The sequence below is a fragment of the Loxodonta africana genome, chromosome 22 (genome assembly GCF_030014295.1).
Source record: "Loxodonta africana isolate mLoxAfr1 chromosome 22, mLoxAfr1.hap2, whole genome shotgun sequence".
Lineage (NCBI taxonomy): Eukaryota > Metazoa > Chordata > Mammalia > Proboscidea > Elephantidae > Loxodonta > Loxodonta africana.
The window spans coordinates 63290841-63307929 of record NC_087363.1 but is presented as its reverse complement, the minus strand read 5'-3'; positions in this window follow the sequence as shown (position 1 = coordinate 63307929).

Here is a 17089-nt window from a genome sequence, read left to right as displayed (position 1 = left end):
TACAAGTACCAGGCTGTTTTGACTACTGTGGTGGGACAATAGGTTCTAAAATCAGGTAGAGTAAGGCCTCCTACTTTGTCCTTCTTTTTCAGTAATGCTTTACTTATCCAGGGCCTCTTTACATTCCATATGAAATTGGTGACTTGTTTCTCCATCTCATTAAAGAATGTCGTTGGAATTTGGATTGGAATTGCATTAAATGTATAGATCGCTTTTGGTAGAATACACATTTTTATAGTGTTAAGTCTTCCTATCCATGAGCAAGGTATGTTTTTCCACTTATGTAGGTCTCTTTTGGTTTCTTGCAGAAGCGTATTGTAGTTTTCTTTATATAAGTCTTTTACATTTCTGGTAATGTTTATTCCAAGTATTTTATCTTCTTGGGGGCTACTGTAAATGGTATTGATTTGGTGATTTCCTCTTTGATGTTCTTTTTGTTGGTGTAGAGGAATCCAACTGATTTTTGTATGTTTATCTTAGATCCTGATACTCTGCCGAACTCTTCTATTAGTTTCAGTAGTTTTCTAGAGGGTTCCTTAGGGTTTTCTGTGTATAAGGTCATGTCATCTGCAAATAGAGATACTTTGACTTCTTCCTTGCCCATCTGGATGCCCTTTATTTCTTTATCTAGCCTAATTGGTCTGGCTAGGACCTCTAGCACAATGTTGAATAAGAGTGGTGTTAAAGGGCATCTTTGTCTGGTTCCTGTTCTCAAGGGAAATGCTTTCAGGCTCTCTCCATTTAGGATGATGTTGGTTGTTGTCTTTGTATAAATGCCCTTTATTATGTTGAGGAATTTTCCTTCTCTTCCTATTTTGCTGAGAGTTTTTATCATGAATGGGTGTTGGACTTTGTCAAATGCCTTTTCTGCATCAATTGATAAAATCATGTGATCCTTGTCTTTTGTTTTTGTCTCCTAGACTCTCGTCTCTGTCAATTGTTGTTGGTTCTCTAGGTGAAGAACTGTCTAATATTTCTGTGAGTTTGGTTTGGTTTCTACAAATTCCCTTAATTTCTGTTTATCTGGAAATGTCCTAATTTCACTATTATATTTGACAGAAAGTTTTGCAGGATATATTATTCTTGGTTGGCAGTTTTTTTCTTTCAAGGTTTTATATGTCATCCCATTGCCTTCTTGCCTGCATAGTTTTTACCGAGTAATGAGAGTTTAGTCTTATTTTTTACCCTTTGTAAATGACTTTTAGTTTTTCTCAAGCTGCTCTCAGGATTCTTTCTTTGTCTTTGGTTTTGGCAAGTGTGATTATGCTATGCCTTGGTGATTTACTTTTGGCATTGATGCAATATGCAGTTCATTTAGCTTCTTGGATGGTCAGCTTTTTATCTTTCATGATATTTGGGAAATTTTCTGCCAGTAAATTTTCAACCATCTCTATGTTTTCCATTTTGTCCCCCTCTTCTGGAACTCCAGTCACACACATATTTTTGCTCTTAATTGTGTCCCACATAATTCTTAGGTTTTCTTCATTCTTTTCTCTGATTTTTCCTTAAACAAAGTAGCATCCATGAATTTATCTTCAATCTCACTGATTCTGTCTTCCAGTGTCTCAAATTTGCTCTTAAAACCTACTGAGCTGCCCATTTCTGAAATTTTGTTGTTTATCTGTTGGATTTCTAGTTGCTGTTTTTCTATGATTTCTAATTATTTATTTTGACTTTTTTTTCTTGTATTATTTTCCTGAATTCTTCTATTTCTCTTTCTGTGTTTTCCTTGATTTTGGTTATATTTTTGTTGGTTTTGTCTGTTTTTCATAATTTTGTTGATTTTTTCTTTGGTTTCGTCTGTGTTTTCCTTGATCTCTTTCCTAGTCTTTTGGAGAGCCCTAAATATTAGACTTTTGAATTCTATGTCAGGTAGTTCCACTACATATTCTTCTAGTGGACGGTCATCTGGTTATCATTTTGGTCATTTGCTGGAGCCATCTTTTCCTGCTTTTTTTTATAAGTTTTGATATCGTCTGCTGTCTCTGAGACATTAAAGTATTATTTTCTTTATTTACTGATTGTATGCTGATTTGTTTGGTCCTGCTTCTTTGTTTTGTTTTGATATGTCAGAGCAGGTGGACCAGGCATGCTTGGCTGCTTCCTTGTCTGTGGGCACAATATTTCTCACCACTCTGACCAAGTGGCAGGGCAGTAGCAGGCAGGGCAAGCTTGTTTCTCTGAACACTGATTTGGCAATTTGGCTGAGGGTGGACTGGGCAAGTGCTGTTTGCTTCCTGATGTTGGTCCAACAGTGTGGGAGCATTCACAGCCCCTCACTGGCTAGGATGGGTGTCGGACAAGGAGTGTTAGGGGCTCACTTCTTACCATTCAGCAGCTGTTCAAGTGGCAGGAGAGGAAGGGAAGTAGAGGCCCAGCATGGCAGTGGGCCTGAGCTGGGGACACTCTAGACATGGCAGCATGGTGAGGGCCTGTAGGAAGTGGGGATGGCATGTGGGGCTAGGTGAGAGGAAGAAGGAGAAGAGCGAGGAAAAAAAAAAAAGTAACCAGGTCTGGGGTGGGGCAGACCTGGAGGAGCTATGGTAAGGGAAGAGGTGGCTTATGGGGCTAGATGGGAGGGGAAAAGAAAAGGAAAACAAATGACATGATGGGAGCCGGCAGGTTGGGCCAGGGCAGACCTGGGGTTGTGGCAGGCCAGTGGCTCTCTAGCAACAGTGGTGTGGCAGGGATCTATGGAAAAGAGTAGAGGTGGGTTATGCAGCTTGGCGGGAGGGAGAAAGAAAAGGAAGAAAGGAAAAAAATTAAAAAATGGCTCAATGGGAGCCAGCAGGCGGGGGCCAGAGGGACCTGGGGGTGCAGAGGGCCAGTAGTTCTCTACTGTCAGTGGTGAGGCTGGGCCACACAAAAAGGGATAGAGGTAGTATACAGGGCTGGGCGGGGAAGAAAAGGAGGGAAGGGGGAAAAATGGCATGTTGGCAGCTGGCAGGTATGGGTGGGAGGGATCCGGGGGCAGCAGGCCAGTAGCACTCTACCTGTGGTGGTGCAGTGTGGCCCAGTGGGAATGGATAGAAGTGGCATACAGAGCTACATGTGATGGAGAAAGAAAAGGGGAAAAAAGGCATGACAGAAGCTGGTGGGTAGGGACGGGGTAGACCCCGAGGAATGGCAGGCTGGTAGCTCTCTAGCCAAGTGCCACAGTGCAGTATGGCCCACTGGGAAGCAGTTGGGGTAGCATATGGGGCTAGATGGGAGGGAGAAAGAAAAGGGAGAAAGGAAAAAAAATGGCATGGCAGGAACCAGTGAATGGGGATCAGGCAGAACTGGGTGATGGCAGGCTGGTCTCTACCTGAGCCACACAGTGTGGCCCATCAGGAAGGGGTAGGGGTGGCATTCAGGGCTGGGTGGGAGAAAGAAAAGGAAGAAAGGAAAAAATGGCACAGCAGGTGTCAGCCTGTTGGGGTGAGGGGGACCTGGGATGACGGTGGGCTGGTAGCTCTCTAGCCGGATGGTGTGGTGTGGCCCATCAGGAAGTGGTGGGGATGGTGTACAGGGCAGAAGGGTGAGGGGTAGGAAACTGTGTTTCTCTGGTTACCAGGTGCTCTGTGTCCGGTTGGGAGCTTGATGAAGTTGATTTCCTGTACCCCCTGTCCAAGACTGTTGCTGGCTGTGTTCCAATATGGTGACACTGTGTCATGGTAGTTGGCAGGGAATCTCTACTCAGTATCTCTCCTCATTCTCTATTTTCCTTCAGTTTCTTCTTCCCTTTAGTGTTTGATCTAGTAATTTGTCTCTTCATTTGATGCTTAGGGTTCCAGGATTGACATTTGTGTCTGTTTTACTTATTTTGGGGGGTCTCAAAAAAAATTTTTTTTTTTTTTTTGCTGCAGAAGGACAGCATGATACATCTGTCAAGGGTGCCATTTTGACTCTGCCTCCCTGACTGACCTTTTAAGAGCACAATCCTACCTTTAAAATAACATGATGTGCTAAAAAATATTTTAAATTGTTTTCATAATGGCATTACAGGATCCAAATGTTGCCCAATAATAATTCAAAACAAATAAATATTTTGCACATATCACTCTGTTTATTTATTTATTTTTGCCTGCATCCCAGAAACTACAAGCACACATGTTAAATACTGGAACAAAATAGGCATGGCATGTTTAGCAGCTTGATACTTTATTAAAGTTAACCCAGCTGGTTGCAATTTGGTAACTGAAGCTATACCTTGATTTGCTAAAAAGTCTGAACTGTTGAGTTGCACTGAAGGCAAAAAAAGCCATCATGTGAATTTAGGCTGTAGGCATCAGTTATGTAACTCTTGTTAACTCTCAGGCTGTCACTTGATTTAGGGGGTTAAATTTTATACAGGACTGTCTATACATTTTGCAATTTCTTCAGTTCTCAGAACTAATTGCCAATAAAATTAAGACTATGTTCTGCTAAAGAAAAACATGTTCACTGAATCTCTATTGTAGTAATTGTTGTTACTAAAGGACCTCAGATATGAATGCCAAAGACAAATCTGAATATGCAATGATAGAAATTATGATGAGACAGTGTCCCATAATGGATTGAGGTGGTAATACCCTGATAGCAAGAAAAGCTATCATAATAAAAAATGAATAAGATTTGGTTTCTGCCCTCAAACTGAGCCCCTTTTGAATGAAATATATGTGCAATTATTACATAACATTAACTTGGCATGTTTATATAAGCTATTATGGGACTAAAAAAGAGAAGCAACCAACTTTGCCTAGTGGGAGTAGAGGAACTTGCTAATGAAAGGCCTTGCAGAGGAGGTGATATTTAGGCTGAGTTTTGAAAAATGGGTTGAAGATTCCCAGGTGAAGAGCAGGGGAAAGAAACATACATATCAAGAGGACTGGAAAGGGAATATAAACAATGTTAAAGTACTGTATTAGAAAAGTCCATAAATTTACCCTGTTCATGATCCTTTCTAGAGCCTGTCCCACCCTCAGCCCCTGATTGGATCAAGAATGGATATCTTCCTAATACATTGATTTCTTAATAACAAATCAGATTATCTCTAGAGAATTTGAACAAAAGACCAGAGGTACTCAAGCTGAAAAGCTGAAACAAGGGCAGTCATGCTGGCCATCTGTGATGCCTAGATTAAGCCATGTCGTTGTTGTTTTTAGCTGCTGTTGAGTCAGCCCCTGACTCATGGTGACCTTATGCACAGCAGGATCATACTGTTGTGACCCATAGAGTTTTCATTGGCTGATTTTTGGACGTAGATCACCAGGCTTTTCTTCCTAGTCTCTTAGTCTGGAAGCTCCATTGAAACCTGCTCAGCACCAGAGCAACACACAAGCTTCCACTGACAGATAAGTGGTGGATGCACTGGCCTTGGCCAGGGATCAAACCCAGGTTTGCCTCATGGGAAGCAAGAATTCTACCACTGAACCATCACTGCCCTCTATTAGGCTATGAACAGGGTGAGAAAGTAGAGGAAGCTAGAGATAAACAAGAACTGAACAGACTCACAGTAAAAGGAGATGGTGAAAGAAGCCATGCGTATTTTGTTTCCTGACTTTGGATGTTATATTAGTCAAGATAGGCCAGGCTACACTATAGTAGGGGATGGCAAACTATGGCCCTTGGGAGTATCAAGCCTAGGGCCTATTTTTGTACAGCCTGAACTAAGAATGATTTCAACATTTTTAAACAGATGTAGAAGAAGGAGGCGGAGGAGGAAGAAGAGGAGAAGAGATAGATACCTGTGTGGCCCATAAAGCCTTAACAGAAAAAGTTTGCCAATCCCTGTGCTTTTGTAACAACTACCGCCAAACCTTAGGTGCTTATAAGAAGAAAGGTTCATTTTCAGTCATGCTGCCTCAGGGTTTTGCTCTATGTCTCATTACTCTGGGCAGGAGGCTGACAGAGCAGCCATCATGTTGAACAGTGTCAAACATTGCACCAGAGGGAAAGGGCTCTGGAAGGTCTTGCAACAGCAATTAAATGCTCCAGTCTGGAACTGACACACAACACTTCACTCAAAATGCATTGGCCAGAACTTGTAACAGAGTCCTACCCAACACAAAGGGATCTAAATGTGCAATTCTACCGTGTAACAGGAAGGTGGAGAACCTGAAATATTTGACGCAGAGTATTAAAGAGAAAAATAGATGCCTGAAAATATCTGGTTGTATCCACACCAGAATAAGCTTCTGTTCCAGAACAACACAAAGCCTTGACTATCGAGGAATGGCAGGAGACAAGGCTATAAAATTAGGTTGGGGTTAGATTATGGAGGGTCTCGTATGACATGCTAAAGAGTTTGTAGTTTTCCCTGTGGTCAGTGGGTAGTCTTAATGGACTTTAGTCAATAGGAAAAGGACCACTAATGGTTTTAACCAAGGAGTTACACAGTTATACCCGTATTTTAGAAATATTATTCTAGATATCACATGTAAATATAGATTGAAAGATTTATGGAACAAAGGAACAAACCAAGATGGGAGATTAATTAGGAGGGTATTGTGGTGGTCAAGTCACGAGATGAAGTGGATTTGAAATAAAGCAGTGTTTGTGGGAATAGGCAAGACAAGCTAGATTGGAAAAAAAAAATGCATAAGTAGAATTGACAAGGAAAGTGAAAGGCAATGAAGGAGTGAGGAAACCTCACTGAGATTTACAAGTTGTACAACTAAATAAATGTTGAGACTAATAATTAAGATAGAAAAGTGGAGCAGAAAATAGTTCACAGGCCTTGTCCACTGTGCATGGTCTCTAAACATTCTGAGATCAACTTGTGATCTGATAATCTACCTCTAATAACCTCTCTCCTTCAACTTTTCCTTCTGGATCAAGAAGGAATAAAATTGAAATTTTCTCTTCTGTTCAAATTACGATCCTCCAGGAGTGGTTCTCACATGACTTTTTTTTTTTTTTTCCTTGAGTGTCAGGTGGACAGCATTTCTAGATTTCCACACAATGGGCTATTATTTTGAAACGAATTGTGGCACATGGAAGAATCTGTACCTAATTTATTTCTTCAGCCCATACTGATCACTAGGTCCCATGATTTGTCATGAAATTGGGCGTGTGCAAATGGAATGTGTTTACTTTTCTAGAGCTTAACTCGGATATCCTCTCTGGAGTAAAGTGGAGGTGGAGTTTAATGCTCAACAATAAAAAAAAAAAAATTTAACAATAGCTACTTAAATAAGTTAAAGTATCTGAGGTAGAAGGAAACACACACACACATTTTACAGATTGAACACTGTTCTTCTGGGGCATGCTAAAGATGGGTGGCACAAACAAGTTGTGCTTGACTGCTAACCTAAAGGTTGGCGGTTCAAACCCACCCAGCAGTACCATGAAAGAAAAGCCTTGGTGATCTGCTTCTGTTGAGATCACAGCCAAGACAATCCTATGAAGCAGTTCTTATTTGTAACACATGGGGTCACCATAAATAGGAATTGACTTGACGGCAACAGGTTTTTTCCCCTCTCTTCTTCAAGTAGCATCCCGTCAGTGGCTACATCTCCTGCATGTTTCTAGCTCCTGCTGGACAGACACTCCCTCTGTGCTCCCTACCTCTCTAGTCGACCCCTGTGAACTATTTTCTGCTCCACCTTTCTATCTTAATTTTTAGTCATAACATTCTTTTAGCTCCCATACAGTTGCTACTTCTTTAGAATTCCAGCTTTTACCTGACAGCCTCAGCCACATGGTCCCCTGGGCCAGCTTCTACTCTAAGGCTGGTCAGCTCCTTACAGGCATCCCTGACTCTGGGCTCTGATAATACCGTCTCCTTTCCTAGTACCTTCAGTCCTAGGAGTAGTAGCACCTTCTTGCACTTGTATAACTGGTTGACTCACCTTTCCCTCTTTACTCTCAGCTTTTCTAACACCTCAGCAACTAGATCCCCATATTAAAACCCTTTTATTGAGCTACAAGGCAAAGGTTCTATATATAGTCCAGAAAATGGGCCATAACAAGCAAGATGGCTTCAAAGGGACACCTAAAGTTAAGAGGCTAAGTGAGTAAGGTGGGCACAAAGGGACGAAATTCTGAAGTCAGGCTATGGTTGATAAAAAGGAAGGTCTAAATATAAAAGGTTATATGAATGGGTATTTCAGAGGAAAGATGAGAGAAAGCCCTGAATGGGCTCCTTTTCCTTATCCTGTTCCCTACCCTCCTCCAACTTTTGATATTCTCGGGATGCAAAGTTTGAAGTAATAATGGACAGCCTATTAACAATCCTATTCTCCACATCCTCACACCAAACATGCCCTAAGAAAAAACTTGGCTGCTTCCTCTGAGAATAAAGTTGACAAAAAGAAAGACATTAATAGATTAATAAATTATTGAGAGCTAAGTCAGTGTGTAAACAACATCCTTTAAAAGCAGCCTTTTGACTCCTTTTATAGGACTGAAAATGAGCTTATCTAACCTCAGTTAAGTTGCTTGACTCTGGCACATGTTTGATTTTTGTCAGACAGAAGTGAGCAACACCTTTTGCTAGAACCAAAGGACTTAGGACATTGGAACATGAGAGGAAGCAAAAGGTCTTAGAAATTAATCTTGTAGGCTCATAAGTCCAGCAGACCTAGGTTTGAATCCTAGCTCTTCCACCTGCTAGGAGTGTGATTTTGGACAAGTTACTTAAAGTTCTGTGCCTCAATTTTCTGAATTGTTAAGTGGGAATAATAATAGCACCTATAACCTTGGACAGTTGTAAGGATTAAATGAGATAAATTTTGTAAAGTATTATTAGAGTACTGAGTCTAGGTCTCAGCAAGATCTAAGAAAGAAAAGAGCTGAAGAAACTTGAAGGCTTTATGTCAGTAACTCTTAACTATTGGAATGAGTAAGAATCACCTGAGGAATGCAATAAAAATGTACAAATTTGCCACTGCCCCCCCCACTCAGAAATTTTTATTCAAAAGGCCTGGGAGTATATCCTAGGTATCTAAAATTTTAATAAATTCATGAGCAGGAGATTTGATGCATATGGACCAAAGATCCCATTATGCAAAACACTTTCATGGTTACCTCATTTTCTACCTATTTGCAAAATTATTTTCAAATCCATTATTTCCTTTACTTCCGTGATATATCTGAATTTTAAAATTGTTTTCTTAACTCATCATGATAAGCAGGTGAACAGAAAGCAAATCAAACATCCTGAAAGTGGTTAAGCCAATTACTTAGCTATGGACACGTCACTTGAAACTTTAGTTCCTCATCCAATAATAGCATTATAATATTTGTCCTACATCCCTCTCAAGGCTGCTAAAAGAATCAATGGAGAAAAAGGATATGAAAGTATTTGTTAAACTAAGGCACTACACCAATGTGAGTTATTACGTGAATCACTTTGACTAAAGAGTCTCAATTTATTGAGGTATAATTATGAAAGGGAGTTCCCGGGTGAAACAAATGGTTAAGTGCTTGACTACCAGTCAAAAAGTTGGTGAGTCAAAATCATTACGCTGTCTACAAGAGACACATCTTAGAAACAAAGATGTCAATTTAGTAAAAATCAAAGGATAAAAAATATATATATCAAGCAAACAGCTACCAAAAAAGAGCAGGAGTGGCAATACTAATATCAGATAAAATAGACTTCAAAACAAAATCCATCGTAAAGCACAAAGAATGGCATTATATAGTGATTAAAGAGACAATCCACCATAAAGACATAACCAAAATAAATACCTATGCATCCAATGACAGCACTCCAAAATACATAAAACAAACTCTAACAGCACTGAAAAGAGAAATTGATAGTTCTGCAATAGTAGTAGGAGACTTCAACACATCACTCTCAGTATGAACAGAATATCTAGAAAGAAACACAACAGAGATACAGATCTAAAGGCCACAATCAACCAACTCGACCTCATAGACATATATGGAACACTTCATCCAACAGCAGCAAAGTACACATTCTTTTCCAACGCTCATGGAACCTTCTCTAGAATAGACCACATCTTAAGCCACAAAGCAACCCTCAATAAAATCTAAAACATTTGAGATAATACAAAGTATCTTCTCTGATCACAATGATATCAAAGTAGAAATTAATAACAGAAAGAACAAAGGAAAAATCAAACACATGGAAGCTGAGTAACACCCTACTTAAAAACCACTGGGCAATAGAAGAAATGAAAGATGGAATTAAAAAATTCTAAGAATCAAATGGGAATGAAAACACATCATACCAGAAAATTTGGAACATAGCAAAGGCAGTGTTTAGAGGTTGATTTATAGCAATAGATGCACAAATCAAACAAGAAGGGACAAAATCAAAATGTTAACTACACAACTTGAACAAATAGAAAGAGAACAGCAAAACAAGCACACAGGTATGAGAAGGAAATAATAGCGATCAGAGCAGAAATAAATGAAATAGATAGAGGACAGAAAAATAATAGAAAGAATCAACAAAACCAAAAGTTGGTTCTTTGAAACGATCAACAAAATTGACAAACCATTGGCTAAATTGACAAAAGAAAAACAGGAGAAGGTACAGATAACCCAAATAAGAAATGAAATGGGGGATATAACAACAGACCTAACTGAAATAAAAAGGGTCATAACAGTAAAATGAAAAACTATATGCCAACAAATTTGAAAACCTAGAGGAAATGGACATGTTTCTAGAAACACGCTACTACCTAAACTAATACAAACTGAAGTTGAAAATCTAAACAGACCCATAACAACAGAAGAGATGGAAAAGGTAATTAAAAAAAAAAAAAACTCCCAACCAAAAAAAAAAAAAGCCCTGGCCCAGATGGCTTCACTGGAGAATTCTATGAAACATTCAGAGAAGAGCTTACACCAGTACTACTCAAACTATTTCAGAACACAGAAAAGGAAGGGATACTTACAAATTCATTCTATGAAGCCAGCATAACTCTGATACCAAAACCAGGCAAAGACACCACACAAAAAAAGAAAATTACAGACCAATGTCTTGCACGAATATAGATGCAAAAATCCTCAACAAAATTCTAGCCAATAGAATTAAGCATTATATCAAAAAAATAATACACCACAACAAAGTAGGATTCACACCAGGTATGTAAGGAAGGTTCAACATTAGAAAATCAACACAATCCACCACATAAAGAAAATGAAAGAAAATAATTACATGATCATCTCAATTCACACATGAAAGGCATTTGACAAAGTCCAACGTTCATTCCTGATAAAAACTCTCAATAAAACACATACAGAAGGGAAATTTCTCAACATAATAGAGGGCATCTATACAAAACCAACAGCCAACATAGTCCTTAATGGAGAGAGGCTGAAAACATTCCCCTTGAGAGCAGGAAAAAGACAAGGATGCTCGCTATCACCACTCCTGTTTAATATTGTGCTGAAAGCCCTACCCATAGCAATAAGGCAAGAAAAAGAAATAAAGAACACACAAATTGGTAATGAAGAAATAAAACTGTCCCTTGGGCTCCTATACACCAACAAAGAGAATGATGAAAAGGAAATCAGGAAAACAATACCATTTATAATAAAAAAAAAAAAAAAAGCACCTAAAAAAAAAAAAAAAAAACCTTAGGAATGAATTTTACCAGGGATGTAAAAGACCTATACAAAGAAAACTACCTAACACTACTGCAAGAAACCAAAAGAGATCTACATAAATGGAAAAACATACCACGCTCATGGATAGGTAGAGCCAACATTGTGAAAATGACAATTCTACTCAAAGCAATTTATAAAGAAAATGCAACCCCAATCTAAATACGAACAGCATTCTTTAAAGAGATGGAAAAACTAATCATCAACTTCATATGGAAAGGGCAGAGGCCCTGGATAAGTAAAGCACTATTGAAGAAGAATAAAGTAGGAGGACTCGCACTACCTGGCCTCAGAACCTACTATACAGCTATGGTAGTCAAAGCAGCCTGGTACTGGTACAATGACATAAACATTGACTAATGGAACAGAATTGAGAGCCCATCTGTAAATCCATCCACCTATGGTCACCTCGTCTTTGACAAGGGCCCAAAGTCCATCAAATGGGAAAAAGACAGTCTTTTTATCAAACAATGCTGGCAAAACTGGATATCCAGATACAAAAAGAATGAAAGAGGACCCATACCTCATACCATACATAAAAGCTAATTCAAAATTTATCAAAGACCTAAATATAAAACTATAAAGATCATTGAAGAAAAAATAGGATCAACTCTACCCAGTAACCCAGTTCCGTCGAGTCGACTAGAGGCCTTAATATACTGGCATTAACAGGATACAAACCATAACTAACAACACTCAAACACCAGAAGATAAGCTAGATTACTGGGATCTTCTAAAAATTAAACACACTCATCAAAAGACTTTGGCAAAAGAGTAAAAAGAGAATTGGGAAAAAATTTTTTTGGCTATGACAAATCTGGCCAAGGTCTAATCTCTAAAATCTACGGGAAAATCCAACACTTCTACAACAAAAAGATAAATAATCCAGTTAAAAAATGGGCAAACGATATGAACAGACACTTCACAAAGAAGACATTCACGTGGCTAACAGACACAGGAGGAAATGCTCCCAATCATTAGTCGATGGAGAAATGCAAATCAAAACTACATTGAGATACCATCTCACTCTGACATTACTGTCATGAATCAAAACAAAAAAAGAAAATAACAAATGTTGGAGAGGCTGCAGGGAAATTGGAGCTCTTATGCACTGCTGGTGGGAATGCAAAATTGTGCAACCATTTTGGGAAACAATATGGTGCTTTCTTAAAAAGCTAGAAATAGAAATATCATATGATTCAGCAATCCCACTCCTCGGAATATATTCTAGAGAAATAAGAGCCATCACAGGAATAGACATATGCACACCTATGTTCATTGCAGCATTGCTCACAATAGCAAAAAGATGGAAACAACCTAAGTGCCCATCAACAGATGAATGGATAAACAAAATATGGCACATATACACAATGGAATACTAGGAAACAATAAAGATCAATGATGAATCTGTGAAGCATCTCACAACATGGATGAATCTGGAGGGCATTACACTGAGTGAAATAAGTCAATCACAAAAGAACAAATATTGTATGAGACTACTGCTATAAAAACTCATGACAAGGTTTATACACAAAAAGAAACAATCTTTGATGGTTACAAGAGAGTGGAGAGGTTGGAGGGAAAAACACTAAATAGACAAGAGATATGTGGTAACTTTGGTGAAGAGTGAGACAGTACACAATACTGGGGAATCCAGCACAACTTGTCCAAGGCAAGGTCATGGAAGCTCCATTGACCCATCCAAACACTCTGAGGGACCAAATTACTGGGCTTGAGGGCTGTGGGGACCATGGTCTCAGGAAACATCTAGCCCAATTAGCATAACATAGTTTACAAAGAAATTGTTCTACATTCTACTTTGGTGAGTAGTGCCTGGGGTCTTAAAAGCTTGTGAGTGGCTGTCTAAGATGCTCCACTGGTCTCCGTCTGTCTGGAGCAAGGGAGAATGAAGAAAATCGAAGACACAAGGGAATATTAGTCGAAAGGACTAATGGACCACAACTACCGTGGCCTCCACCAGACTGAGTTCAGCACAACTAGATGGTTCTTGGCTACCATCACCGACTGCTCTGACAGGGATCACGATAGAGGGTCCTGGACAGAGCTGGAGAAAAATGTAGAACAAATTCTAACTGAAAAGAAAAAAAAAGTGCAGACATTTGCCTGAATGTGAGATTAGAGGGTATGTTTGCCTGAATGTGAGGATAGAGGGTGTGTTTTGACCTCACCTAGGGGTTATCACCAATTCCTCAACAACTGGAAAGATCCTCTCTGGACTTTCCATAGTGCCGGTTAGATGGTAATTATCAATAATAGCCAGAATATCTTGAGTTTCCCCAAACATGGGGCTGTGGCAGTTATTAGGGCTGTTCCTTTAGGAAGGACCCTTGGTGGCATAATAGTTAATCGCTCAGCTGATAACCAAAAGGTTGATGGTTCACACCCATCCAGCAGCTCCGTGGAAGAAAAGACCGGGCGATCTGCTCCAACAACAACCACAACCACCTTTCGGTACATAGTAGGATTATACTTCATTGTCCCTTTCAAGTTGATGTGGTTATGTGACCGGATATGGCTCACAAAACATGTGCCCGCTCTGGGTAGAAAAATTTAGGAGCCAGTGGGCCATCCCCAATTTCCATTTTTCTTGCCATAGCAACCAGCAACCTTCCAGATGGTCCAGCCTCCATCAGCCTGCATCACTAACTGAGGAAAACAAGGAGCAGATCCTTCATAGACATGAGATGTGATCTGTGGGTTTTGTGCCTCTGAGATTGTTGGATTGCTACTGCAGCCTAGCCTAGTCTAGCCTAGGGCCATACAAGAGAGTGGGTATAAGTCAAAATAACTAAGGAGAAATTCCCAAAGATACAGGACAACTTCTGTATGTTGAATGAACAATGAATAAGTAAGGAATCAGCAAGGAGTCATGGAACTGCTCCAACTTTGAAGACCTGAGAATAATGAAGAACAGGGAAGAAATCACATTTGGTTAGAGGGGGTAAGGAGCAATTCCAGGGACAGTTTTAATTAGCAGTGATCAAATTTCCTATTTATATACATGACTACCACATTTTTTTTTACCATATAAGGTCACAAACCGTGGATGCTCTGATAATAGAGTGAGTGCTGGTATTGGAGGTGCTTATGTGTTTGGAAACTATCAGTTTAAGTAGATCCAAATGTTGGAAACTATTCACTTTATTTATTGAAAGGTTTTTTTTTTTTTTTTTTTTGCTCATTTCAACTAGCAATATTTGGTAAAACTGTAGAATCTGGACATTTCCAAATTTTAGCAATTTGAAAGGCCCTCTTAAAAAGCAGTGAGGCAGTTACTGTCAGCTACTCATCATATTTATAAGTACTTCTTGAAAAATGTTACTTGGTGTGTTTTGGGGGGAACAGTCAACTTCTAGTGCTAGTGATGGAGGTGAAAAAATATGAAGTCTATTACCATATGTTACAGGAAAAACATTACCGAATCAGGAAATCTTAGCTCTGCTGTCTTACTGGCTATGAGACCTCGGTCAAGTTAATTAATGGTACTGAGTTTACCTAAAGTGAAGATGATAATATGAGCTTCAGAGAGTTGTCAAGGAAATTATATGAGAGAATATACTAAAAGTTTTAAGCACTGCGGCTGGCTCAATACATGGCTGAGATGATGATGATGAAGATGATGACCAGAGAAAGAGGAGGAGGAAGAGAAGAAGAAAGAACTGATAGATGTGAGGATATATGAGGGCTTCAGAATATTGCAGGTTTTTCATATTCAACCACTGTCATTACCACCTTCGCCAACCTACGACTCTCTACATCAGTGCAACCCTACTAGTCAGGAAAAATGAAAGAAAAAAATGGAATCTTTAAAAATAATTTCAAACTTGTATGAATCATAATAAAACTCCTTTTTATAGCAGACGGAGAAAAAATCTATCTAACTAAACTTAAAAAAAAAAAAGTCTAATCATCTTCCAGAATAAAATTTTAAGTGTGGGGGTAAAGTTGATATTTTGCCTGTTTCTAGCCTCACTGTCCCTTGAAACATCTATGAAGAATAGTGAAAATTCAATCAGAGCATAAGAGAGTTTGGATATTTTTGAAAGCATTATGGTTTTAGTACAATTTTCCTCCCTGATGTGAATGATATGCCAAATAGAAACCAACGAGTCAGGTAGAATGCCCCAGTTTCCCACAGCAAGGGCTGAAAAACTTTAATTGCTTTAAATGCAGAGTCCTTTGCCCTGGATTTGCTAGAGAATCTCTATTTTAAGCAACTTCTCATATTATTCTGTTTCAGGAACTCTTTTTCAAAGCCCTGATTTGGCCTGGATGCCAAACTGTATGAAGTCATATGATTTGGGTCTGAATCTACTGCATCGGGTCTAGTATTTAAAATGCCAGAGAAGACTTAGCATTTTAATAGACAAGACTAGAAACTAGTTACCTTGTATGACTGGGTAGAAAACTGAGGCCCAAAGAAGTTGGATAATCTGCTTGTAGCTGATTTGTGATACGCCAGGATTTGTACACAGATCTTCAACTTCAGAGATCACACTTTTAACCACACATTTAATTTCTTGTTTCTTTGTTTTTTATTGTTGTAAACATATACATAACACAACATTTGCCAGTTCAACATTTTTCAGGTGTATAGTTCAGAGATAGCAGTTACATTAATCATGTTGTACAACCGTCACCCATAATCATCGCCAAATTTCCCATCCCCATGAATGAAAACTCACTGCCTCCTAAACGTTGGCTCCCCCTTTCCCTCTTCCTCCTGCCCCTGTTGTTGTTAGGTGCCATAGAGTCGGCTCTGACTCATAGTGACCCTACAAACGACAGAACAAAATGCTGCCTGTCCTGTGCCATTCTCACAGTTGGTGCTGCTTGTGCCCATTGTTGCAGCCACTATGTCGATCTATCTTGTTGAGGGTCTTCCTCTTTTTCACTAACCCTCTATTTTACCAAGCTTGGTGTCCTTCTCCAGGGACTGGTCCCTCCTGATAACATGTCCAAAGTATGTGAGATGAAGTCTCACCATTCTTGTTTCTAAGAACCATTCTTGCCCTTAGAGCTTCCTGTCCCTGGTAACCACTAATAACACTAGTAAGCTTTAATCTCTATATATTTGCATATTCTTGTTATTTCATATAAGTGAGATCATATAATATTTGTCCTTTTTGATTGACTTATTTCACTCAGCACAATGTTTTCGAGGTTCATCCATGTTGTAGTATGGATCAGGACTTCATTTCTCTTCATAGCTGAGTAGTATTCCATTGTATATATGTACAATGTTTTGTTTATCCACTCATCCATTGATGGGCACTTAGGTTGTTTCCACATTTTGCCTATAGTAATAGTGCTGCAATGAACAACGGTACACATGTAACTTCTGGGTTCTTGAACCTTGAGATCCAAGTGGTTCAGTCTTTGGGATGAATCACATTCCAAAAACCACATTTCAGTCGGTAAAATTAATTTGAAATGAATCTCACTCTTTGCCCAAATTTATCAAAACTATTCAAGAATATCAAAGAGTCCACATACATGAAGCCCTGGTGGCACAGCGGTT